This window comes from Cyanistes caeruleus, chromosome 19, assembly GCF_971803275.1.
Source record: "Cyanistes caeruleus chromosome 19, bCyaCae1.hap1.1, whole genome shotgun sequence".
NCBI lineage: Eukaryota > Metazoa > Chordata > Aves > Passeriformes > Paridae > Cyanistes > Cyanistes caeruleus.
In genome coordinates this window covers 1,484,052-1,509,659 of record NC_141719.1, presented here as the reverse complement: position 1 = coordinate 1,509,659, position 25,608 = coordinate 1,484,052, and the positions used below count along the sequence as shown (strand labels likewise).

The 25,608-nt window shown below is 50.0% G+C and overlaps 1 protein-coding gene and 2 long non-coding RNA genes across 6 annotated transcripts in view; 2 read left to right on the top strand and 1 right to left on the bottom strand.

Annotated features, from left to right (window-relative positions):
• The window catches only part of SHISA6 (shisa family member 6), a 176,938-nt gene that overhangs the window by 33,741 nt on the left and 117,589 nt on the right, over nt 1-25,608 (bottom strand). The window lies entirely within an intron of this gene.
• On the top strand, nt 77-4,448 carry LOC111937196 (uncharacterized). 2 transcript variants are annotated; one of them, XR_002868486.2, is made up of 3 exons: nt 77-675; nt 2,933-3,022; nt 3,331-4,448. It is a non-coding gene; the product is annotated as an uncharacterized LOC111937196 (long non-coding RNA). The 2 variants fall into 2 exon arrangements; XR_002868484.2 differs by having other exon boundaries at nt 3,301-3,509.
• LOC147649778 (uncharacterized) lies at nt 21,373-25,208 on the top strand. The gene is made up of 3 exons (XR_015277955.1): nt 21,373-21,771; nt 22,888-23,032; nt 23,628-25,208. It is a non-coding gene; the product is annotated as an uncharacterized LOC147649778 (long non-coding RNA).

Here is a 25,608-nt window from a genome sequence, read left to right as displayed (position 1 = left end):
CCTTAGGGAACACCAGGGTCTGCCTGACCCATCCCGACTGAAGAGAAGCAGGAATCAGCACAGAACTCACCTCCGAGCATAATCACAGGAAGAACAATCGGGTTTGTTTTCCCGTGGATCGAATGGCTTTGGATCTGTCTCCAGGTCCTGGCAGGGGGATGCAGACCCTGGAGAGGAGGGTGGCTCACAGCTTGGCCGGAGCCCAGCAGGGCTTTCCCAGCCTCAGGAATGATAAATGTCAGGTGTTAGAAGCAACACGACGATGCAGATAAATAGATTGAAGTTCCTAACTGGTTTTAAATCATTCCAAAGCCGTAGAAATTCACTTGCTCCTCATCTGTCAGCAAGGCATGGCCAGCCTGGAGGTGTCTGGGCAGAGAAGCAAAGACTTTCTGTTTCTGTGACACAGCAAGAGTGACTGTGAGGGGCCAGGGACGTGAGGATGTGTCTGTTGTGACGGCTTGGAATGAATTCCACCCTTTCGCTGATTCCTGGCATTTTGTTTTCCCTGGATGGAGGCTCGTTTGCATTCCTGTCAACTGCTAAACGTGGCTTTGGGCCAGTGCTTTCGGGACAATTAAGATCCAGATGCGATCGAGCACTGATCAGAGTCTTATCTCTAAGCAGATAAAGAAGTCCCCAGCACTAATCAAGCCCTTAAAATGAACCATGGCTGTAAGTGCTCTATTAAGGCACAAAGAAAGGGGCTCCGTGTTAGGGAAGAAGGGAGAGCTCTATTTAAATCCTAATCCTATCAGCAATTAAGCAGATGGTTAACTTTAAGCATCTGCTTAAGCCTAACTGAAGTCACGTTAAGGAGTGGCTTCCAAAACAGCGATTCTGTAGAAAGATCTGTGTGTGACAGTGCCCAAACCTCGCTGTGCACTGAGAATTCCCGGCTCTGTTCTGGCAGCAAAGGGAGAAGGTGGCACAGACTCTTTGAAAGAGCTGAGAACAGATCAGGGAATCCTGGAATGGGCTGGGTTGGGTTGTGAGGGACCTTAAATCCCACCCAGAGCCACCCCTGCCATGGCAGGGACACCTTCCCCTGTCCCAGCTGCTCCAGCCCCAGTGTCCAGCCTGGCCTTGGGCACTGCCAGGGATGCAGGGGCAGCCCCAGCTGCTCTGGGCACCCTGAGCCAGCCCTCCTCACCCTGCAGGGAACAATTCCTGCCCAATATCCCATCCAGCCCTGCCCTCTGGCACTGGGAGCCATTCCCTGTGTCCTGTTCCTCAATCCCTTGTCCAAAGTCTCTCCCCATCTCTTTTGGAGCCCTTTTCCAGGTGCTGAGAGGCCACAACAAAACCATCCCAGAGCCTTCTCATCTCTAGGCTGCACAATCCCAATTTTCTCAGCCTTCCCAAGACATCCTAACTCTGACCACCAGCAGTGACATATTCCTGATATGAAGCACAGATTCTTGGGTATTTAATACATTCATACTATTTTAAAAAGAAATATTTAATTAAAAAAAACCAAAACCTTTTTCCATACATTGTGATTAGAAATTTTCTGTTTGGGCAACTCAAAACCAGCTGGAATGACAAACAGCCTTTTTTTAAATATAGTTTTAAATCTTTTTGTTTGTAAGCCTCAGAGCAATTCAGATATTGTGAATATCAGATTACTGCTAAAGGGAAAGAATAGTTTAAAGTCCAGGTATTCCAGGAAAGCTGCCTTGATTCCAGTGTCCCAAATTGCTTGGAACAGTCAGCATATCAGAGTAATGAGCCTGTCTTTAGTGACGATAAGTTACAGTATTTATCATTATTTAGGTCTGCTCAAACAGGTCTTATTTGGAAAAATTCTGTCAAGAACTACTGAAGTAACACCTTTAAAAGCAGCAGTAGTGCTTGTGGGATCCTGCTATCCCTTTCCATGGAAAAGGAGCATTCCCTGGATGTCCAGTTGTCCAGTTCACTAATCTTTCAAGCCCCAGCTTCTTGAATCCCTTGATTAGGTGGGAATCTCACTGATCTTTAGTTAAAGGAGATCACTGCCTCTCTTTTGTACAGACACAGCAAAAGGCAAACAAAAGACATCAACATTTATTTCTTCTGAACCTGTGGATTTGGGTTCAACCTCAGATTTAGTTTTTTTTTCCCCAGTCTCAGTTGTGGTTTCTTTACCACGTGTGGTTGAAAGCCCCTGGATAACTCATGGAATATTTACTGCTTTCCTGTGGAAAGGGGATCTGGCAGAGGACAGGATTTATTCAGCAGAGTGAGCTCTCTCCTGTAGGCAAAGCAATTCCCATTTATTTACTCACTCCCTGCCTTCCATGGGAATAGTTACGTTGGCAGATTGGATCCTCACCTCTGCTTGCTGGAACACAGCTTTTATTGGGTTTTATCGGGGTTTATTTCATTTTATTTCTGCACCAAACTCACCAAGGCCAAGCAAAGCAGTTCTGTGTTGACACTAACTGGTGCCAGCAGTGATGGCACAGGAGGAGAGGCTCCTGCTCCCTCCTCAGCCCTCAGGGAAATGATTCTCATCCCTCCCTCGTGCCTGTTTTTATAGGATCTGCAGGAAATTCCCTCTGCTTTTTCATTTGTCTGTTTTTGCCATCCAGGTTTAGCCAGCTCAGGTTCCTGATCTCACTTTTGTACAAAGATGGGAGGGAGGGTGAGGGGATGGGATGGGATGGGATGGGATGGGATGGGATGGGATGGGATGGGATGGGATGGGATGGGATGGGATGGGATGGGATGGGATGGGATGGGATGGGGTGAACATGGTGATGCTGACACACTGCACTGCCCTCAGTCCAGATGCAAAGCCTGTCCCCTGAGGAAGAGTCTCCAAAATCAGGTTGGGGAAACTCTACCAAGTGCAAGGACTCATTTCATGTGGCCATTCCCCTATACCCAGGCTCCCCTCCCTTTTTTATTTAGCATCACATGTATTTATTCTGGTTTCTTTACCCAGATCGTGTCCAGATGAAGCTTTAAATGTAAGAAAGAAAATTCCACTGGAGAAATGCAGCTTCTTGGAGAAATAAAGAGCTGATACTTGGTGGTAAGTAGGTCTGGCATTTATAGTGTAAATGTGACAAGTGATGTGACAAATGATGTGAGAAGTGATGTGAGAAGTGATGTGTGCCTTTTATCCTGTGAATCCCAGCATGGGGGAGGTGGGGCAATGGGGATTCTCCCTGGGAAGGACTGGACTGGGTGTTGGGAGGCCCTGCTGGCTCCTTTTCTCTCTCCAGACCCATCTCCTGCTCCTCCATCCTGAGCCAGGCATGGGGAACTGCCCCAAACTGGGGCACTGACCAGCCAAAGCTTTTCCCACAGCTGATCCTTCCCACGTTTTGGCTGCCACAGGAACTGCTCCAGCATGGTGCCAAGGGGTGGAAGGCAGTGCTGAAGCTGCACGTGCTGCTGGAGCACTGAAAACCCCCAGGCTTAGAAAAATGAGGCTGCACAGATGGCTGGGAGCTGAAATCAGCTCGCCAAGAGCTCAACAGATACACCTGGTGTCATTTGCTGTCATAAAAGCCATATTTCAGCTGTGATCGTGTTTTGTGGCTCCTGGGCTGGGCTCTCCACACAGCAGGTGGTTTTTTTGTGGTGCAAAACCCTCCCAATGCAGCTGCAGGTGCAGAGCAAAGCACTGCCCCTGCCAGGCTCCACAGCACCAGCCATGGCACGGACAGAAAAACCCTTCCAAGGACTACAGGCAGTAAACATTTGGAAAAAAGTGTAAAATCAGCATCCTTGAGGGGAAGGGGCTGCCCCGAATCTGAGCCAACATCTGTGGCAGGGAGAGGATTTGGGCTCTAAGAGCTGCTCCCCATCTGCTCAGTGGTTCCTGTGCTCAGATTTGGGGCAGGTTTCAGCTGAGGGCAGCTCCTGTGCAAACCATGGTTCCCAGAGCTTCCTGACACTTCAGGAACCTCACACTGCTTCCCAGGAACTTCACAGTGCTTCCCAGAGCTTCTCACTGCTTCCCAGGAACATCACACTGCTTCCCAGAGCTCCAAACTTCTTCCCAGGAACTCCACAGTGATTCCCAGGTGCTTCCCCACACTTCTCAGCACTTCCCAGGAACCCCCCACTGCTTTCCAGAGCTTCTCACTGCTTCTCAGAACTCCCCAGTGATTCCCAGGAACACCACACTGCTTCCCAGGAACTCCCCAGTGATTCCCAGGAATGCCACTCTGCTCCCCAGAGCCTGCCCAGCACATCCCAGTGAGCTGTTCCCCATCCCAGGGGTGGGATAGCCCTGGGAAATGCACACCTTGTTCCTGGGGGCACAGGGGTGCAGTGCCCCGGGGGCTGTGGCTGAAGGGGCTCAGGATCCCCCCTGAGCTGGGTGGTCTCTGTTCCCCCTGCTCCCGGGGCTGCAGCAGCAGATCCTCCCTGATCTCTGATTTCTGGGTCCCATGGCAGCCACAGCTTTCCCTGTCCCTCACAGGAGAGCTCCAGGTCCCTCCTGCTCTTTGCCCTCTGCAGAGCTGTGTTTTGTGATCCTCAGTGCCGTGGGCAGGTTCTGCCCAGCCCTCCCTCCCCCTGAGCCCCCCTGCCCTGCTTCAGGGGCACCAGGGGCAGCGAATGCAGGGCACAGACACATCAGTACCTCAGAGCTCCTGGTGCCAGCTCTGCCTGAGCTCTCTCCGTGGTTCCTCTGGCTGGCTGAGGCTCTGGCAGGGGAAGGAGTGGAGCCTGCAGCGTTCAGGGACAGCAGGGACACGGCTCGGCCCATCAGGAGCCAGCATTATTGGGAAGTGCTGTTCTCTAACCAACCCTGCCCTGCTGTGGCACTGCAGAGCTCTGGGAGCTCAGTTTCCTTGGACCTCTGGAAGTGTTCAGATCCATCAGTCCCTGCTGAACTTCCTCCAGCCTTCCTTGAGAAATGACTCTGGGAGGGTGATCCCAGCACTGCCCCCAGCAGCCAGGCTGCAATCAGCACCACCAATTCAAAAATTCCAATTCAAATTCAAAATTCAAGTCCAAATTCACCAGCAATTCAAAAAAATCAAATTCAAAAAATTCAAAAAATTCGAGACCTCTTTCCCTGAGGACAACAAGCCTCAGAGACATCATTTCATGCTCTTGCTGTCAGCTGCCTTGCACAATTTATCTTCTCATTACCTCTTTAACAGCACCGCTATTCAGTGGCTGATCGAGGGAAATAACTCTTGTGATGGAGACGTTGGCTTCGGATATAAAGCAGTGATATTATTATACAGCAATATAAATGCTCAGCTCCTGCAGCAGTGCCCAGGAAAGCTTGGGAAGGTGGAGAACTCCCGGGTTACCAAATTCAAAGGTGTTCTCTGGGATAAAGTCACCTCAGGGCAGGAGGAGAGGAGAGGAGAGGAGAGGAGAGGAGAGGAGAGGAGAGGAGAGGAGAGGAGAGGAGAGGAGAGGAGAGGAGAGGAGAGGAGAGGAGAGGAGAGGAGAGGAGAGGAGAGGAGAGGAGAGGAGAGGAGAGGAGAGGAGAGGAGAGGAGAGGAGAGGAGAGGAGAGGAGAGGAGAGGAGAGGAGAGGAGAGGAGGAGAGGAGAGGAGAGGAGAGGAGAGGAGAGGAGAGGAGAGGAGAGGAGAGGAGAGGAGAGGAGAGGAGAGGAGAGGAGAGGAGAGGAGAGGAGAGGAGAGGAGAGGAGAGGAGAGGAGAGGAGAGGAGAGGAGAGGAGAGGAGAGGAGAGGAGAGGAGAGGAGAGGAGAGGAGAGGAGAGGAGAGGAGAGGAGAGGAGAGGAGAGGAGAGGAGAGGAGAGGAGAGGAGAGGAGAGGAGAGGAGAGGAGAGGAGAGGAGAGGAGAGGAGAGGAGAGGAGAGGAGCACTCATCTGAAATCAGTCACTCATCCCTCACATATTTCAGACTGCCATGTTATATCAAATAATTTTTAGGGAATTCTTGTCTTTTGGGTGCTCCCTATGTGCCCTGCTGCCCTCTAAGTGGAGCTGGAGGCCTCACTGTGGTGTCTAAGGAAGAAGTGAGAAGAAATGACCTCAAGGAAGAGCAGTGGATCAGATGGCTTAGCAAAAGAACCATCAAAGGCAGCTTGTGCTGCATGCAACATTTCCCCACATCCACCCAGAGCCATGGAATTCACCTGCAAACCTGCAGGGATGGGGAGAGCTCCCTGTGCTGCTCTCAGGTGATTTTTCCTCTCCCAAAGCCCCTCCTCAGCCTCACAGGTTCTTGTATAAACCCCCAGCTGTTGTGGCACTGCCATGCACAGCACAGCTCTGACCAGGGCTGGAGCCCACCCCAGCTCTGGGGTTGTGTGAGGATCTCCTCACTGCTTCCTCTCACCAAGCCTCCACAGGACTCTGTGGCTGTGTGGTTTGGCAGGGCACCAGGAATTTTTGATTCCAGAGGCACTCTGTTTCCAGCAGGAGCCTCAGCACTTCCCCTGGGCAGCATCAGACACTTTTCATGGTGAATTTCCTTTTGCTGGGAATTCAGCTTCCCACAAACACAGTGTTAAGAGTACTTTCACCAGCTTAGTGCACCTCCAAGGAGCAAGGACTGGAAAGAGACACCTTCTTCCAGGTGTGGAGAATAGGCCACCAGCTCTTGGAGCTGCTGATCTCTCTCCAGGGGCACCTCTCAGCACAGCTAAACCAAGCTACTGGTGACAACAATTCAAAAACCCCAGCCTACATCCCATTTATGCGTTCCCAGCTCAGACACCATTGCTTTATTTAGGATATTTAATGCTGAAAATTCCACGCTGCCCAGATGTGAAGCTCTGAGCTTCATGTTCAGTGTCAGTGAGCTCTCTTCACAGAGCAGGCAGACAGAACAATTCCTTTTCCAGCTCCATACCAAGGACAGCCCTTACAAGTTTCAGGCCCAAAAGCAGAAACAATGGTGGAATGAAGAGAGAAAACAAGGATGGGACTCCATAACCTGGAGCAGTGATTGGACAATTAACCCTGATATGCAGATGGACCAAAACTGATGAAAATGTGAGACCTCGTGACCAGTTGTGCATTTTGGGACCATTTTTGGTCCATCTTGGACCAGCCCTGGCCAGGCTCTTGTGCTGCCCAAGGTGTGTCCTTTAAAGCCTTTCAATAAATCCCTACTTTATTCCTAGCTCTGTCCAGCCTCTGTTCCAGGGCAGCCTCCTGCAGGCACCAGAACAGGTGCCCCAGATGATGGGGAGCTGAGCAATGTGCATGTGAGCAGGTCAGAAAACCTCTGTGAGTGCTGAGCCCAGCAGCTGCTGTGCTGTCACCATCCAGGCTGCAGCAGCACTGCCCTGCTGGGAGGGATGAGCCCAGACATTTTATTGCCACGTCTCTGCAAAGGCCATTGTCTCAGTCCCTCCAGCTTTCTGCTTTTAAGAGGAGAAAACATATTGAATAAAACGTAGACAGATCAGCAGAGCTGCTGGGGGCACAGGAGTTCCCTGAGCTCCGCTGGCTCCTGGCTCTCCCAGCCCTGTTTGCTGGATTTGCTTCCACGCTGGAGTGTGTCACTGCCCGGGGACAGACAGGAGCTGTCACAAACCATCACAGCAGCTGCTCCTCCAGCCCTGCCTGCATCCCTGGCAGGGCTCTGGGCTCTGCTGGTCACCGGGCAGGAGCCTGCCCAAGCCCCTTTGATTTCCCTGCCCGTGCTCTCCGTGGCTGCCCAGGGCATGGCGTGGGCTGGGGGTGCTTGCTGGGCTGGAAAGGCTGGAGCTGTGAGAAGCACCTCTCCCTCCCAGATCCTGTCACAACGTTCAGTCCCCACTGGTTTCACTCTCATCTCTACACAGAAGCCTGCAGGAGAAGAGGGCTTTGCCAAAAACAGGACTTTGGCACCTTGGCACGGTGTCTGTCGCTGATGGGGTTGGAAGCAGTCTGGGAAAAGACCTCCTCCCTTCCATTCTGCCAGCACTAACCTCAAACTCCATCCCCCCCAGATTTCACCCCACCTGAGGGGTGGGATGTCCCCAGCAAGGTGGGCAGGAGTGTCCATGCCCACCCCAGAGTACAGACTGAGCCCTGTCCCTGGCTCAGGACACCAGGAGGCCATGCAGGGCCCTGGGCTGGGCCATCACTGCTCTGCTCTTTGCCTCAGTGACCTGGGAAAAACCCTGCAGGGCTCAGCTGGAGGTTGTCCCAGCAGGTCTGGGATGCCCTCCCAAGCCTGGTGACCCAGTTCAGCGGGGTGCCAAAGCACTGGTGCAGGCACCAGCTCCAAATCCTTGGCCAGCACCTCCAGCATGATCTTGCCCATTAACTCTGCACAAACAAACAATCACTTATAACGTCAGGGAAAATAACCTCACCCGTAATCACTGATTAGAAATGTTTGCTTATGGCTGGGTATTTATAGCCTACAAGAGGTAAATGTCACCCTCATTGCCTGCCTTCATGGCAGATATTGTTTAATTAGCGATCGCAGCCTCTGGGCTGCTGCTCCTTTTGGAATGGGAGATGAGTTCTGCTGTGCTTTATTTACCCTTCCCTCTGCTTTCCCTGCTCCTGTGCAGGAGTGGGATCTTGGTGAGGAGCTGGAATGACCTGCAGTCATTCACAGCCCTTGCAGGGTGCTGTTCTGGGCTGCCCTGCCCCGGGATATCTCTCACAGAACAGCCACAGCCATCCCTCAGTCTCTGCAGGGATTTGCACTGCATCTCAGAGCCCTGTGCTGGAACCCTCGAGGTGCTGGGTTCCCACAGCACTGTCCTTCCAAACACAGGCAAGAGGGTGGAGGAGATAAAAAGAACAGTAGCCTCATACTGATAGGAATGTCTCATGTGTGGTAGACTTAAAGGGAGGTTGTTCCTTAGAAAGTCCAGCCTAAGAAATCTTAGATGAGTGGTTAGAGCAGAGCAGAGAGAATGAGCTGGAGCAACCCCAGCTCACAGGAGACCGGCTATGAGCTCTGCAGCCACAGGTCAGTGGAGGGATTAAGGGCACTGAGGGAGCCTGGCTTAAAGCCAGAGACAAAAATCACAGGTACCTGAGCTCCTCAAACCCCCAGGTGTGACAGGACCGACAAGAGTGGGCTGAAGGACCACTGAAGTCTCAGGACAATCTCAGTTTGATCAGGGGTCAGGCAGGGCCTGCCCTTTGCCCTCCACCCTCCAGGGGGATCAGCAGTGAACAGGATATGCTGATGAGCCTTTTTTCCAGCATCCCAGCTTTGCTGCCCTTGATGTTTGTTGAACATACTCAGAGCTACTCAAATCCCCCAGCAGCCTGTGATTATCTCATCTCTGCAGACAGGGAGTTTGTACATGCTCTGACAAACCAAACACGGGAGCAGCAATCTGTCAGGAGGAGTCTGCTTCACTGTCCCTGCGCCGTGGCAGGGCTCTGTTGGTACTGCTGGGATGTGTTGTACAAAAGCACAGAGACACCCAGGAGCTGCTGAACCCCCTCTGCTGTTCCTCTGCTTGTCTGGAGCAGCCAAACACATTGTTCCATGCTGCTGCTGCCAAGGCAGACGTGTCCTCACGGCATCCCTGTCACTGGGGCAGCATCTCCAGACCCTGGAAGGCCACAGAGTGTGACAGGGACTAATGGGAGGTTCATGGCACTGTCAGGCACTGGGACAGGAGTGATCTGAGCTGGGCAATGGGGACTCCATCCCTGCTACTCTGGATTGCAGAGGGCCACAAGGATCTGCTGCTGGCACAGAGGTTGGCAAGGTGAGAGCGATGCCTTAGGAGTTCAGCTTTTATATTTTTCAGCTCCTGCACTGCATTAGGGTGTAACTCTGAACTCCATGCAGAGCTGGTAAGCTCTCTTCACATTTTGGTCAGACAAAATAATCCCTCTGGGCCTGAGAGCCAAAGATACCCTCTTCCTCAGGCCCCAAAAAGTATATTCAAAAGTGAATTGGAGGCAGAAAAGCAGGGAAATATGACTTCAGTACCTGAAGCTGTAAATGGGCAATTAACTCCTGATTCCAAATAGATCAAACTTAATCTGTGTGAAAAACTGGTGAGCATTGTCCAGTTTGGGTGTAGCCTGTTGGGGAGACTTGTGGCAGTGAGGGTGGCTGCAACAAACATTGAGGTACCCTGACTTCAGGGCAGAGGGTAGAGAGAAAATAATTAGGAGCGAGAACAATGAAGTGCCCAAAAGAGAAAATTAATGAGAAATAAAAATAGGGATGATGGCCAGAAACCATGCACAGTATAGGGACAAGCTCCAAAGACCAGAAACAAGTGAGAAGTAACAATTCATAGTGGTGGGATGGAACATTCTAGAAACAATTCCATATATGAAACACGAGTAACCAATAGGGAAATAGAACTTGGACTAATTAACATAACAGCTCCAAAAGGCTGCTGGGAAGGGATTTCAGGCTTTCCCTGATTTTACAAATGTTTCCCAAGGCTTAAAATTGAGTCTTGGCTTATCACAGGTGAAGCTTGGCTGATCCTGTGTCTTAGGCTGGCTCCCACAGAGGTTTCAGCTGCCCTTAATGCACCTGCCGGCCTTTCATTAAATATATCTGCTTTTATCTTTTTAGCTTGTGGTGGTTTACATTTGTTAATTTGAGTTTCTTGGCAAATGCACTAAATAATGTGGTGAGTTCAGTGTTGGTTAAAATTACCAGTGTACTTATGTTTTGTTGTGAGATATGGATCAGGAGAAGGGTAAAACAGGATTAAAACTTAAAAGGTATAAAGAGACTTTATAAACAGGATTATAGGAATATGAAGCATTAGAATAAAACTTCTAGAACACTTTTCCTCACCCTGCCTAACTTTTTTCTTTCTTTAATTGACAATGTAGAGACAAAACTTGGGATGTTAAATTAGATACAAACTATACAATAGCCTTTTATCAGTTCTTGTAGGGAGAGGAGTTATGGAGACTTTTCCAAGTATAGAAGCTCCCAGAAGCTTTTCTTTAAAAAATCACTTCTGTAAGTAGTTCCTTACTTCTTTCCTAAATGCCAATTCATACAAAACCAACACGTAGCCTTTTTTGGTCTCTAGATAAGGCAATTCCAGGCACGGAGATTCCTGTGCAGGTGTGGTTTTGGTGGCTGCAGGCTGGGGAGCAGCACTTGCTGTGCAGAAGAAGAAGCGAAGCACCCCCAGGTTCCAGCTCCAAACCACCGGGAGCCCTCGAGCGCTCTGGCCCTGAGCACCAGGGCGCCACTTCTTTGTTTTCCCGAGCGCATTTGGGCACCTCCTGGTAGAAAAGGGTTACCTCGTGTCTTTTAAACATGCTCTATTAACTGCCATCACATTGCAGCGCTCCTCTGGCAATATCCAGCAACACCTCTATAATTTATTGTCATTAGTTTTATTCACAGCCGTCACAGAGGTCGCAGCATGGGGGGAGAAGAGAACTTCATCTGTTTCACCACTGAACGTGCTGCAATAATAGCTTTTCAAACAGCTGATGGCAGAGGGATATGAAAAGATAATGAGTAATGAGGAATAAAGGAACTGACCTTTTTCCAGCAAGAGGCTCTTTCAGCATTGTGACACTTGGAATTTGGGTGAAATGAACCCTGACTCCCAAGGCTGTGCTTTCTGACACCTCTGATGCAGACATCTCCCTTGGAGCTGGGCTGCTCAGACTCCCTGTGAAGGCAGGGAAGCTTTTCTGGCAGAGGTGTGTGGTGAATTGAAGCCTGAAAATGCCTGTTTCATTCTGGTGGTGCTGAGGAGAGCCTCAGGGATTGTCCTGGATGGAGATGTCTGCATGTGGCTCCATGCTCACTGGCCTGACCATCCGCTCCTAGAGGCTCCTGAGCTCAGAGATGCAGATCCTGCCCCTGGCAAGGAACAACCCCAGGCTTGGGGAATGGCCACTTATTGCTGGCTTCCCTACACATCCCCAGCTCTGGGGTGGGTCTCCTCAGACAAACAGCTTTCCAAGCAATGAACTGGGTTTCATTTCAGCAGGAATAGGGACAGGGAGGTCCACTCAGCCAGACCTGTTCAGCCTAGATGCCTGAGAGATGTGGCAGCTTCAGAGTCCCTTAAGGGATCCTAAAACTCGTGTTGTGGTGCCACAGCTGAGGTGACTGTGAGGCTGTTTCCAGCAGTCACAGCTGCCCAGCCTGCCAGAAAATCCCCCTGAGAGGAGCTCCTTCCCCTCCAGGAGGCTGGATCTCCCCTCCTGACTCCAAGCCCCGTTGCCCAGAAGGGAGCACACCCCACTGGGCCCTTCCCTTGCCAGGACAAAACCTCTGCCCCAGTCCAAGGGCCCTGATGTGGAAGGGCAAGCAGTGGGGTTTGGAGCCTGAAAGAGGAGCTCAGCTTGATGCAAGCTTTGAAATAGATTTTGAAGTCAGAAGTAATTAAAGCCGTGGCTCTAAGTGGGAAATGGGCTGGGATGAAGCAAGGCTTTATCCAAGGGAGATTGTGGCAGGCTAATCCGATATCTCTCTCTGATAAGGTAATGGAGTTTTTAGACAAAGGGAACATGCTCGATAGCATCTCTGGGGGCTGTGAGAGAGCTTTTGATACGGTGGCACGTCAGGAACTCATTAGTGATGCCGAGGAAAACGAGGATTACAGGAGAATTAAAAGGGGAGGGAGGAACTGAATAAAGACAAGATGGAAAAGAACTTGTGGTAAAGGGAAGAGTTGGGCTGGGAGGAGTTGCCAGAGCTCCTAAAGGGCTGGCCCTAAGGCAAATATTTTTCGGTTTTTCTATGGAGAATCTTAATAAAAGTACATAATGTGCTAATACTCATGGCTGGGGAGCACTGTAAGGAAATACAGCCCAGACCTGGCTCTTGGGGCAAATTGCAGACAACCTTGAGAACTAGAGAAATTCAGACTGGGAGAAACATTCTTCCAAAGCAAATCAGAGCAGAAGCTGGCTACAGAGGTGCCCTGGTGACCTGAGAGTCTCTCTGTGTCCAGCTGCTTCCTTGGGTGTAACTACTTGTGGCTGCTTTTGAATTTTTCCTGATATTTAGTTTGGCTCATTGTGTCTCACCTCGGGGTTAAGCTTTGTGAACTCCACCATTCATGAGATTTTTTTTTTCCCCCTTAATGAGCTCCCTGTAGATATTTTTTAATTTATCAGCAAGTTAATTAGTGTTGTAAATCGGGATACCCTACGGTTTTCATTTCCATGCAGTGAACACTGTAAAACTCCTGGATTTTACTCAGGACTGACAAGCACGAGAGCAGACCCCAGTTTTAGCACAAACAGCTCCAGATCCAAAGTGTGGAGGGGGGAATTTTGTGGCTGTGTTTGGCCATGGCCCCTGGGGTTGAGGGGCTCTGACAACCCTTTGCCTGAAGCACCATCAGCTTTTGCAAAGAGAAAGCTTCATGAAGCTGCACAAACCTCAGGAATATCAATGATCAAGAGTGTCAGAAACACTTTATTCACTTTTTCTTATGTTCTGTAGAAAAAAATGCTTCATGTTGGTCTAAATTCCTGCAGTTGTGGGGATGGGTAAAACCAAACCACTTGGAGTTTGTTCAGTCTGCCCTCCCCATTTCTGCCTCTCGACTTCAGGGACAGACAAACAGATTTCCAGGAAGGAAAAACTGTTAAAGATGTATCAGAATAATCAGATTTTTCATTTTCCAAAGCTTTGTGCCAGACTCTACTTTTGCCTTGGTGCCTGGGAGTGCTGGATTTGGGGTTGCAGCCGCTACAGAAATTACCTGAGGTGTTTCTTTTCCCTGGGAATACAAAAGTGTGATTGCTCTCTGCAGCAACAGCTTGTTGTCCTTCCTCCCTCCCTCCTTCCTGTTGTTCACATGGAAACAAACACAGATGTGTTTAAAGCATTTAATCCTAAGTATCTCTTGAAATCTGTATGATTGGGTGCCCTGAACCTCCCTCTCTTATACAGGCTTTATACAAAAGAAACAAAAAAATAAAAGTAATTATCTGGAATTCTGCATGTGGTGGAAATTCCATTTTTTCTCACACGGGGCAGGTTTAGGATTTTCAGTCTGAGCTGGGCCACATGGGAATCATTTCAGCACTGGGTCCTGGACAGGTTCATCCTGGCTGCACCTCAAGGGGACATTCAGAATCCCTGGAGCCTGAAGTGCTGCTGCTGGTCCCAGACATGTGGCTGGGGTTGTGCATCAGCTCCTGGAGTATTCCCTGGAGTATTTCTCTGTCTTTGTCCTTCTGATACCCTGGTCATCATCCACATCATTAAAAATGGGAGACAAGTCCTGCTTTTATTTTGGAGTCCCGCTGAGGATGGCTGTAATTTCACATCCCCTCATTCTGCAGTAGTATCACTTGCTCTTTTCTCCTCCTCATTTCATTTACATAACCAAAGAGCTTTTTTTCTCTCTGCTGTAACATGTAACTCACTGTGACACTTGACAGTTCTCCCTTCATCACTGCACTTCTTGACCTCTAAGTTGTACTCCTTTGCTGATCAATCTCCTTCAGCTCCGTTTCCCAAGGGAAAAAGAAACCACCAACCAACCACTTTTCATTCCTTAGCTACTTCTCCTGCAGTAACTTTAAACCCAATGGCCAATTCCAACCCCACCTGAAAGGATGGCAGAAGCACCTGTGATAATTAAGATTCTGCAAGGATTTTTTTCAAAAATTGGCAGCTGAGTAGATGAGAGAGATTCAAATCAGTGGCTGCACGGAGGGAAAAGGAAGCATCTCCAAACCATTATAGATTCTTCTTGGCAGCTGCCTCCTTGTCAGTCAGCACCAGCCTGCAGCCAGCTCTGCCTGCAGGAGCCTGTGAGTGCCTCCAGACTCCCCCAGCTCCCCTGGCATCAGGGAAATGCTGGGTGAGACTTAAGGGTTCGAGTTTGGGGTCTCTGTCTCTGTTCTGGGGGGTTCTGGGGGTAAGTGGAGTGCAGGAAACACAACCCATCCTAAGCAGCCCCATGTTCCTGGTTGCACAGCCTAAGGAATAAGTTGCTCTCTTTTCTTCCAGGCTCTGCTTATTCCTAAGATGCTTTTTCTAAATTCAGTCAATTCTGGTGCCCTCTCCCCTGAAAATCCTGAAAATCCAGATCCAAATAGTTTTACACCTGGAATTTGGGATGCTGCTGCTGAACCGATGTCCTTGAGCTCATCAGGCTTTGCTAAACACTTCCTTGAATTTGTAAGAGCTTTCCTTTGGGAACTGAAGAGGTTTGCCCACCCTTTTTCCTGGTATTTCATTTCACCTGAAGCCTCTGGGGCTCATTCCACCCACGAGCATTTTGTGAAGCCTCACAGCTCCTCAGTGTGTGTGGTGCCAGTTTACCGAGGGGCTGCTGGGGAAAGGAACTCATGAGATGTGCCAGGCACCAGAGGGAACTGGGAGTTATCCTGTAAACTGTTATTTTCTAGGGTATTAAAATCCCTCTGATGACAAAATTCCTCACTAACACTGATTATGGGATGTTCACCCATTTCCAGCTCCAAGCCTGCAGATCTTCTGCTCATTATAAACATTCCTCCAGCAGAACCTCTTTCACCATTCTGTCCCAGACTGGGAAGAGCCATGACACACTTTCATTGCCATGATTTCCTTGATTTTCTCCTCTTTCCATCATGTTCCCACCTCACTGGTACAGCCCTTGAAGGCTGCACACCCCAGGACCAGCCTCAACCACTCCCTGTCCTTTAACTCTCTCTGTTCCTTCACATCTCCACTATTTTTTGTTGCTGCTGTTCAGATACTGATGCCCCAACCCTTTCACACTGACCCATTTAGGTGCTCTGATGTGTTTTTACTCCTGCTGGCTCACATTTGTCCTTTCCTTTCTTCATTGCACCTCCTTTCTCTGACAAGAAATTCTTAACCAAGACTCTCTGACCACAGGGACCTTTCTGCTGTTCTTTTTCCAGTTTTTTCCCTTTGTATCCTGCCTGAGAACACTCTCCTTTCTTCTCTACCATTTCATTTTTCTTGGACACCAACACCTCATACTTTTACTGCCCCCCTTTATTTTGAAGAATGAGCTGCCCCTCCCTGCTCCACTTCATCTCCATCTGTGCTGATTTCTTTTGCATATTCATTGCTGCAGCAATTCAGTTCCTTAGATCTCTTTACCAGCATCTGGCCTCTTCCTCTTCTATGTGGCCTCCAAATTCTCCTGATCACCTCATTCCTGCATATTTGGGCTTCCTTGGACAATCATTTCCAGCCTGTCATTTCCATTTTAAATGCATTTGTTTTTAATTTCCCTGTCTGATTTTTTTTCACCCCTGGTCTTTCATTGGCTCTGTGTGTGTTTGACCTTGGAGAGATGTCCCTCGAGAGCAAGATGTGTCCAGTGTCACCTTTCTGGGCCTACAACTCTTCTGGACACTAATATGGCTTTAATCCATCCCCACTGCCTTCCTTTCTTGCTTTAATCCATGGAATACTGACTGCCTAATTCACACCCAGGGTTTTCAGCCTGGGATCTCGAGGGCAGAGTCGTTGGCCTTTGCAGGATGTGAAGAGGATTGGAGGGCCTGTGGGGATCCTTTCAGAATAAGCTTTCTTTGTAAGTGTAAAATATTATTGCCATCCATGATGATTATTAGAATAATAAAGATCTCATTACAGAAGCAGCAGGGCTGTTCTCAGGTACTGCCCTGAGCCCTCCCTGGGAAAGGCAGCAGGGTGAGATGTGCTGATGTTGCCTTCTAGCAGACACATCTGAACAACTTCTGCTAATTACCATTAATAAATATCTGCTAAGAGCATGACTGGGAACCAGGCACACACACAACTTCGGCTGCTGATTGAAAATTGTACCACCAGGTTGTGTTTTCTGCTCACTTTCATTACAGATCTCCAAGGTACTTTCATTGTTCATGTCTGCAATCAACAGAACATTTGGGTTCTGCCTGGGCTGGATCCCCAGGCAGCTGTTGGGATGCACTGGTGCATCCCCTGGCATGTGTTTAACACCCACCACACCCCAGGCTGCTTTTCTGATGGGCACAAAGCCCTAAATTCACCAGGATGTTTGGTGTCCCTCCCTCACTGGTGCTCATGGCTGTGGCCACTGCCCACACTCTGACCTTGGCTGTTCCCTGATTCCTGTCTCTGCTCTCCCATGCCACAGGACACAGCAGAATTTCCTTGTGCCAAAGCCACCAACCATGGGAACACTCAGCATCACCCTCAGGACAAGTTCTAGAGGCTGAGAAGCTCCTGTATGGATCAAAGCCCGGGTGGGGCTCATTTCTCAAGGGTGGGACCCTCACACCCCTTCTCATCCATTCCCTCTGCCCCAGCAGGCTGCCTGAGGTTTGTGAGGGTCCCCTGTGTCAGCAGGACGCCTCTCCTGGGCTGTGGGTGCTGCCAGACCTGCCAAACCCAAACTGGGATCTCCCACATCAGTGGTGGAGCCACTGCTTTGCCAGGGCTGTTCTTCACCAAGGCTACACAGAAGGCACTGATGGAGCAGGGCAAAGCACACTGGCACTAATGGGGAGAAAGAAATTGCACCAGTAAGGCAGTAAATGCAAGAAAAGAGTTGATTTCCATGGCAGGAAAGGCTCTGGCTCTCTCCACAGTGAGTTATTCTCAGACAGTTGTGTGAAAAGACATTTTTGGTGAAGTTGTGCAGTGCTGGTGATCCTGACAAGCCAAACCCTGGGCCCTCAGTTTCAGCACCTGTCTGCAGGAGGATTTCCTCTCTCTCCTGGAAGTGCCAGTTTCTGTTCCCTGACAGAAGAGGGAACCTGTGCACCTCACACACACAGTGAGACACTTCAAACTAAACTGGAAATGCATGGAGAGCCCTCAGTGTCCCTCTGACCCCCTGGGCACTGTCCAACGAGCACCAGCTCTGCACAACACCCAGCCAGGCCAGCATTTGACAGCACAGACACGTGGAAAGGTCACCCAGCAGTGCCAGGGTTAACTCCTGCCTGCCCAGGTGCTGCAGACACAGGTGAGACACGGATGGGGATGGTCAGGCTGTCACCACCCTGCTGCTGAGCAAGGCAAACGTGCCAGGGAGAGCTCAGAGCTCTCCTAATTCATAGAGCACACCCCACATTTATAATCCCTGCTAGGATAAAACACAGCTCTGGCGTTAATACTTGTTGGCATTGCTGTTAAAGGATAAACATGCCTCATAACAAACACGACAGTGGTTTTCTCTGGAAGTATCTCGCTGATTTTGTTTGCTTAAGAAAAGAAAGGCAGCGTCTTTGGGGCCAGCATCCCCTCCCTGATGCTGTATCTCACCAGGAAAGCTGCTTTGAGGCACTTTGGAATCAAACACAGATGAAGGGAAATGGAAATTTCACTATGAAAACTAATGATAAACCAATTTATCCAAGTTAAAGCAAAAGCCTGAAAACAATTCTAAGCAGTTTAATGAAAAAATACTCTAATCAATGCTGGTGTAAGAGTTTCATTTGTGGCATCTCTTATTAGAGAAACCGAACCCATGGGAGGATGGGTGTGAATAAAACATTTCATTTTATGGCCCCAGAAAGGGAAAAAAAAGAAACCTATCAGGGGTTTCTAAGCTCTTTCATTATTATGCAATTGTTCTGCCGGGTTGGGGAAATTCTCCAGACTTAAAGTAACTTTGGAATCCTGTGCCATGTGTAGGAAAGTCTCTGGGAATGCCAGGGAGGTGCAGAGACTCACACAGGCCCTGCTCCCAGTGCTCTGGGAATCTCCCTGTGGGGAGCAGGCACCACAATGAACCTCAGCAACAGATTCCCCAATTAATTAATGAAATAATTGTGCTCAGGAACCTCAGAGACACCTACAGAGTCACAGAGCACCTCAGCAAGCTCAGCTCCTACAGCCAAAGGCCTCTGCTGGCACAGCACAGGGACAGGGCAGGCACAGGAGCGCTGAACCCCAAAATCACTGAGTTGGAAAAGCTCTACAGGGTCATCCAGCCCCAGCTGTGCCCATCCCAACCCTGTCCCCAGCCCAGAGCTCTGAGTGCCACCTCAGGAATTCCATGGACACCTCCAGGGATGGGCACTGCAAACCTCCCTGGGCATTTCCAAGGCCTGAGCTCCCTTTCCATGGGGAAATTCCTGCTGCTGTCCCCCCTGAGCCTCCCCTGGCCCAGCCTGAGGCTGTTCCCTCTCCTCCTGTCCCTGTTCCCTGGCAGCAGAGCCCGACCCCCCCGGCTGTCCCCTCCTGCCAGGGACTTGTGCAGAGACAGAAGGGCCCCCTGAGCCTCCTTTGCTCCAGGCTGAGCCCCTTCCCAGCTCCCTCAGCCTCTCCTGGGACTCCAGACCCTTCCCCAGCTCCATCCCATTCCCTGGGCACCCTCCAGTCCCCCAGCTCAAGCTCTGGGGAATGTTCCCTGTGCCACCTCAGGGATAAACAAATCCCCTGTTGGTATATTTGTGATGTGGACCTGGCACGGAATACAGAGGATTTCACCAGGGAAGCAGATATGGCTGCAAGTCAATTGTCCTCCTGAGGGAAAAAGGGTGAAGGGAAATGAGGAGTCAACATTGCTGGAAACCTTTTCAACATCAAAGGAACTCATCCCGAGGGTGCTTCACCCGCAGCCTCAGACAGAGAATTCACATCCACTGAAGCCTGGCCAGATTCCCTCATGGAGAGAGAGCCAGGGAGGGAAGATGCAACTCTTCCCATCCTCTTTGAAACTTCATTTGCATTTGTCAGCAGTAGAAAGCCATGAATGTGCCTGGGCAGGGCAGAGCTCAGCCTTCAGAGCTGGCCTTGCCTCCTCCAACCCTGATTCGATGCAGAAACCCACAGAGACAGGAGCTCTGAGTGGTGGGGGGGCTCAAAGATTGCATTTCTTTCTTATTCCTTTCCTCTTTTACAACTGTATTCCCAATTTTGTAACCAGGAGCCAAACCTTCCTCGTAATTCAGATAAACTCCTGTGAGATTTCACTTGGAGGGATGATGTTTGCCTGAAAGCAATTAACCCCCCTGTACAGGTGAATTCCTGGGCTGCTGGGCTCCTGGATGAACTGGGAAATCTCAGGATAGGAACATGTTTTGTGCCAAGCTGCAGGGAACCTCTGGCAGGCTGTTTATCAGCAGCTGCAGGCCCTAGGGTGGCTTCTGGGAGGCATCTGCTGACAGGCAGGTAAATCCAGGCTGCTGGACCCGCTTGGACAACACTTCAGCCCCTGAGTAGCTGATTAATCCTGGAAATGAGAACTGGGGCAGTCACAAGTGGGGCTTGGGGCTCACATTCCCTGCAATAAATAAACCTTGCAGCACTGGCTGGGCTCCTTTGGGTCCCCCCAGGAAGAATGCCTGAGTTCTTGCCACAAAACCCTCCCTCCTTTTTCTTTGAAGCCCAGGAGATGCAGATCTCCCTGTGCTGGACAGCCAGGATTCCTGGAACCACTGGGCTCCTGCCAAAGCTTGTTCTGCTCCAAAGTGTCGGATGAAATGCTGGTGGATCAGTTAATTATCTGATTTCTTCTGCAAGGCTTTATTTTCCCAGGACATTTACAACAGGGACTGAGCTACCCAGTTCCAATTCAAATTAGCTCACTGGGCTTCTCTATGTGTTCCCTGAAATCCTTTGATGACTCACAGGAACAGTTGCTATCATTACCTTTTTATTTCATTTTTTAGTGCTTGAGAGTAGAGATCAGGGTAAGCACCACGAGCTCACCAATGTCCCGCTGTCCCTGCAGTCACATCTGTCCCCAGCACTCCCTTTCTCCCTCTCCATGAGCTCTGCTGACTCTGCACTCAGGCTGTCCCCAAACCGGAGGGGTTAGACCCAGCTCAACTCAGTTAAAATCTTCTGACTTCTGCTCAGGGGGAATCATCAATCTCAGGATCGTTAAGGTCAGAAAATGCACCCAAGTTCATCAAGTCCAACTCTCAAGCCCAAGGAGTGATGTTTAATACAGTGCTCCAGTGGGAATCTGGTACTTCCCAGTATCTTTAACATCTGGAGTGCAGACTGATGGCTCTGGAGCTGAGCCTCCAGGCTCTCCTTTTCTCACAGTTTTATGGATATTTTCTCGTTTTTTCTTTAAAATACTTCTTTGCACTAATCTGAAAGAATCTTAGAGCAGGGATGTGCTGGCCAGGTCACACCAGGACAAGCAGAAGGAAATGTTACCTGTGCCTGGTAAATCAAGAATTTCCCAAAAATCACAGATGATCCAGAGAGCCCCAGGGTAGCACAGCCCTGAGTCACTGACTGCTGATCCCAGCCCCAGAGGATCCTCTCCTCAGGGATAAGTGTGGGAGTTCAGGGCTGGTTCCTGAGGAGTGGGGTGGGATGGGATGGGATGGGATGGGATGGGATGGGATGGGATGGGATGGGATGGGGATGGGATGGGATGGGATGGGATGGGATGGGATGGGATGGGATGGGATGGGATGGGATGGGATGGGGTGGGATGGGGTGGGATGGGATGGGATGGGATGGGATGGGATGGGGTGGGATGGGATGGGATGGGATGGGGTGGGATGGGGTGGGGTGGGGTGGGGTGGGATGGGGTGGGGTGGGGTGGGATGGGGTGGGATGGGGTGGGATGGGGTGGGATGGGGTGGGATGGGGTGGGATGGGGTGGGGTGGGGTGGGGCAGGTTCTGCAGCAGCTCACCCTGTTTGAGGACCCTGCATGGTCCTCACTCAGTCCAAGGTTGGGCTCAGTGGTCTGGGAGGGCTTTCCCAGCCTCGGTTTCTGTGGTTCTGTCATTTCAAAACAGCGAGATCAAACCCTGAGCAGAACTAAACCCCCCAAGCCACACCAGAGAGGTTCCCAGGCAGGTGAGGTCAGAAGGATGGGCAGGACATCAGGGGACAGATTTTAGGCAGATTTTAGGTAGAGGACACCCAGCATCTCCAGCAACAGGTGATGTTCCTCCCCTTCTCCTCCCGTTTGTTCCCCTTTCCCTGCTCTCTGTGACTGCAGGGAATAACCAGCCCTCCTGAGCACTTTTTCCCTCTCCAGAAATGCTAGAAATGGTAAGAAATTGTCCACAAATTGTTTTTTCTGCTGTCAGGTAACCTTTATTCAGTGTGGCTGAAGGGAGGTGGCCAGGGGCAGGCCCCTAATTGCAGTTGATAACTTGGTTGTTAATTAATGCTCAGTGCTGAATCCTCACTAATTTCCTTTATCCTGGCTGCTGCCAGGACGTGTCATATGTGACACCACAATTTCTGTGTGATAAAGCAGGTGAAGGGGAGAGAGGGCACATGCTAGGACAATCAGTGTCATTGTTCCTGCTTTTGTGCCCAAAATTGTGCCCAAAAGCAGGAGTGGGGAGGGAGCTGGCACCTCTCTCAGCACCTGAGTCAGGTATTTCCACCAAAATTCTACCCAGAGAATTGATGACAGGGTTCTAATTAGTGTTAGGTATGAATTAATATGATAACTCTACAGGTTGAAACACCTGATGGATCTTAGGAGAACCCGTTTTTGTGGAAGATCTCCACAGTTCCTCTCCCCACAGGACCTGGGGCTGTTCTGAGGGTGGCACTGAGGGAAGCAGCGGGGCTGGGTGCCACAGGCAGCACCAGGAGCACAGACAGCTTTTAGCAACATTCCCTGTATTTCCAGGATGCTTCCCACAGGAGATGGAAAAGGCAGCAGCCACATCCCTCTGAAGTTTGATTCTGCTCCATTTGAACCATCTCAATTTACACATTGCCGTATTTTTTCACCCAGTTTCCAGTGGTTCTTTCCACTCCCAGTCCACACAAATAATCACACATCTATTTATTCCCTCATGGCAGCCTTTTTGGTGAAATTGCCTCCTTGTGACATTGTCATTCTCCCCAGTCTAAAATTCTCTATATTTTCCAGCAGCTCTATTTATTCCAAGATAGTTTTCTGTCAATCTCTATTTACACTGTGTTAGTGTTTTTCCAAACATCTGATTAAGTTTGCAATAAAGTTTCGGCTGCAAAAGAGACTCAAAAGAGGCCAATATAATTTTCAGCAGCACATGCAGAGCCCTCAGCTGGTTTTGGTGCTCTTCTCAGGGCTGTGTTTCTCATAAGAAGCCACCAAAATATGGTATTTATTTTGACATGAGCTTACAGTAGAAAGAGTAAATGAAACAGGAATAAACTTGATAGGTTTGGTGATGGCAGCTGGAGGGACTGATGAGAAGCAGCCCCACGCCCCAAACAGCAAATCACACCCAAAAAAGCAGAGGGTTTCATCAGCCCTTCAGCAAAGGGGCAGGGATGTGTGGCTGACACAAAGCTCACCTAGCTCAAGGTAAGTTGATATGAAAATATTCCACTGAAGAAAATTAGAAAATAACATGAGTAGTTGGGCTTAAATCTGGATCCATCTAGACATGTGTAAACACAGAAATGAATTGGTGCCTGGTGTGGCAGTGAACATGCTGCTCCAAAAGCTGGACACTGCTTTGTCCACCTCCCAAAATCCTGATTTTACAAAGATTTAGGCACTGGGGGTACAACAACAGGTCTCTGCTCGAATTTGCCCCCCATTCTGGATCCCCCAGCCCTCTCATGACCCCCCAGCAGAGGGCTTGTGGTTTCCAGGCTCTCTGCAGAGCTGTCCCCTCTTCTCCTTGTCTGGTGCCCCAGACAAGCCTCGGTTTTGTGCCCAGAACTGCACTGAATGAGAGCTGGACCAAACCTGAGCCCTGTGAGCAACTCCCTGCACCAGGAATTTCAGAACACAGGATTCCTTCCCACTTTTCCCTCTTCCCTCTTGGTGCTCTGAGGCAGCCAAACCCCCCAGATAACAGAGAGCAGGTGCAGCCCCCAACGCTCCTGCTGAAGCAGAAAATCCACCTTGGGACTTTTCCATTTCCACCCTTCCTGTCCTCTTTCTTCACCAGCAAAGCCGACATCCAAAACCTCCCAAGGAGTCCACATTTAACAAGAAATGCAGCTGGGAAAAGCCTTGCAGCTCCTTTCAGTCATCCAGGCAAAGGAGAAGAAAATCCCTGTCCATGGATTGTGGGAGGACCTGGCTTCAGGCTGAGGCTCGGTCCTGGCAGCACAGATCTCCATTCCCAGACCTGAAACAGACTTTTGGGCCGCCAAAACCTCCCAGAGTTGATTTCACAGCTCTGCAACTCCTCCAACACTAATTACTAATAGAGACTAATTATCAGAAGAGTGTGAGAGCAGGCGTGGAGTTTCATCCTGTCGGAGTGGTTCCAATTACAGCCTCAGCAGCAGGAGCTGCTTCACATGAGTCATGCAGGAAATCCCAGGATGGGAGCTCTCAGCCTGGGTGTCCCTGAGTGAGAAACACGGATTGGTCCCTATCCCTCCAGGAGATCTGGGCCAGCAACAGCTGGAAATCAAATTTCTGACCAGGGAAATCAGAGGGAGGAGTTCGGGCTGGACTATGCCAGCAGAGCCAGGGCTGAGGGATTTGCTGCACATGTGGGATTCCAGACAGGACTTTTCCTCAGGCAAAATGGTTTGGAATGGGGAGCCCTGGAATGACCAGCAGAGTTCCTGGCATGGCTGAGGCAAATCAGCCTGGTGCAGTTCTGTCCTGAGCTGCTGCCCAGTGCCCAGTGGCCGTGGCACACGAGGAAAGAGCTCATGGCTCAGGGCTCCAGGAGGATTTGTCTGTGAGGGTGGTCCAAGAGCCAATTTCAGAGAAATGGGAGAGCACAAAGTGTCTCAGGACAAGTGCTCAGCTGGAATTGAAGAGGAACCAGGAATTCTGCATGGATGAAGGACACAGCATTGTCTGCACTGGGTGTGACCTGGGGGGATTCTCCAAACTGAGATTCCTGGGCCTGCTGCACAGGGGAGAGGGGGCTGCAGGTGCTTGTCACAATCATGGAATGGTTTGGGATGGGAGGGACATTAAATCCCACCCAGAGCCACCCCTGGTATGGCAGGGACACCTTCCCCTGTCCTAGGTGCTCCAGCCCCAATGTCCAGCCTGGCCTTGGGCACTGCCAGGGATCCAGGGGCAGCCCCAGCTGCTCTGGGAACCCTGTGCCAGGGCCTCACCAACCTCACAGAGAGGAATATTCTTCCTAACATCTGATCTAAATCTGCTCTCCTTCAGCTCAAAGCCATTCTCCTTGTCCATGTCCTTTGGAAAAGTTCCTCTCCTGCTCTCTGGGACCGTGGTGTCACACACTGGGACCACCGGAAGGCCATCGGGGACAGTCCTACAGCACCCACCTCCAACCCCAGCCATGCCAGCAACCCTCTCCTCAGCTGAGCTGAGCTCACAAACTGAGGAAAATACATTTTATCTTCTCAATAATAATAACAACAATAATAAAAACAATAAAAAGAAACGCATCCACTTTGATTAACAATAAAAAGTTCTTCCTTAATTCTTACTAACTGCTAAATAATTTCCAGCCATTTTTGCCTTGATTTCAATTCCTGGTGTGTGGGAAAAAAAAAAAAGAATCAATTCCAGCTTAAGGCTTATTAAAGTATTATTCTATCTGCAGATGTGATTAGAATGAAATGCACAAATCTGGGTTTAATGGTCTTGCTCTTGTAGCATCACTGGTTAATGGGAATTCCTTGGGATCGTGGCTGGCCTGTCCTTCACTCCCACCAGGAAACACCTTCCCAGTGTCTCACTCCTCCAACTGCCACCTTCCTTCATGGATATTGTCCCCAAAATATTGATTTCTTTCAAAAGATGCATTTCAGGTTTAACAGAGCAATGGTTGCCACCGAAATCTGAGTTTTCAGAGTGATGCTCCTTGTCCTTCATGAACCACAGAACATTGGGAAAGGATGAGGTGTTGTCAACAGGGAAAATGCGCTCCTGGAAACCCTGGGGTGCTTGTGAGGCAAACAGGAGGCAGGGTGTGACCCCTGGGG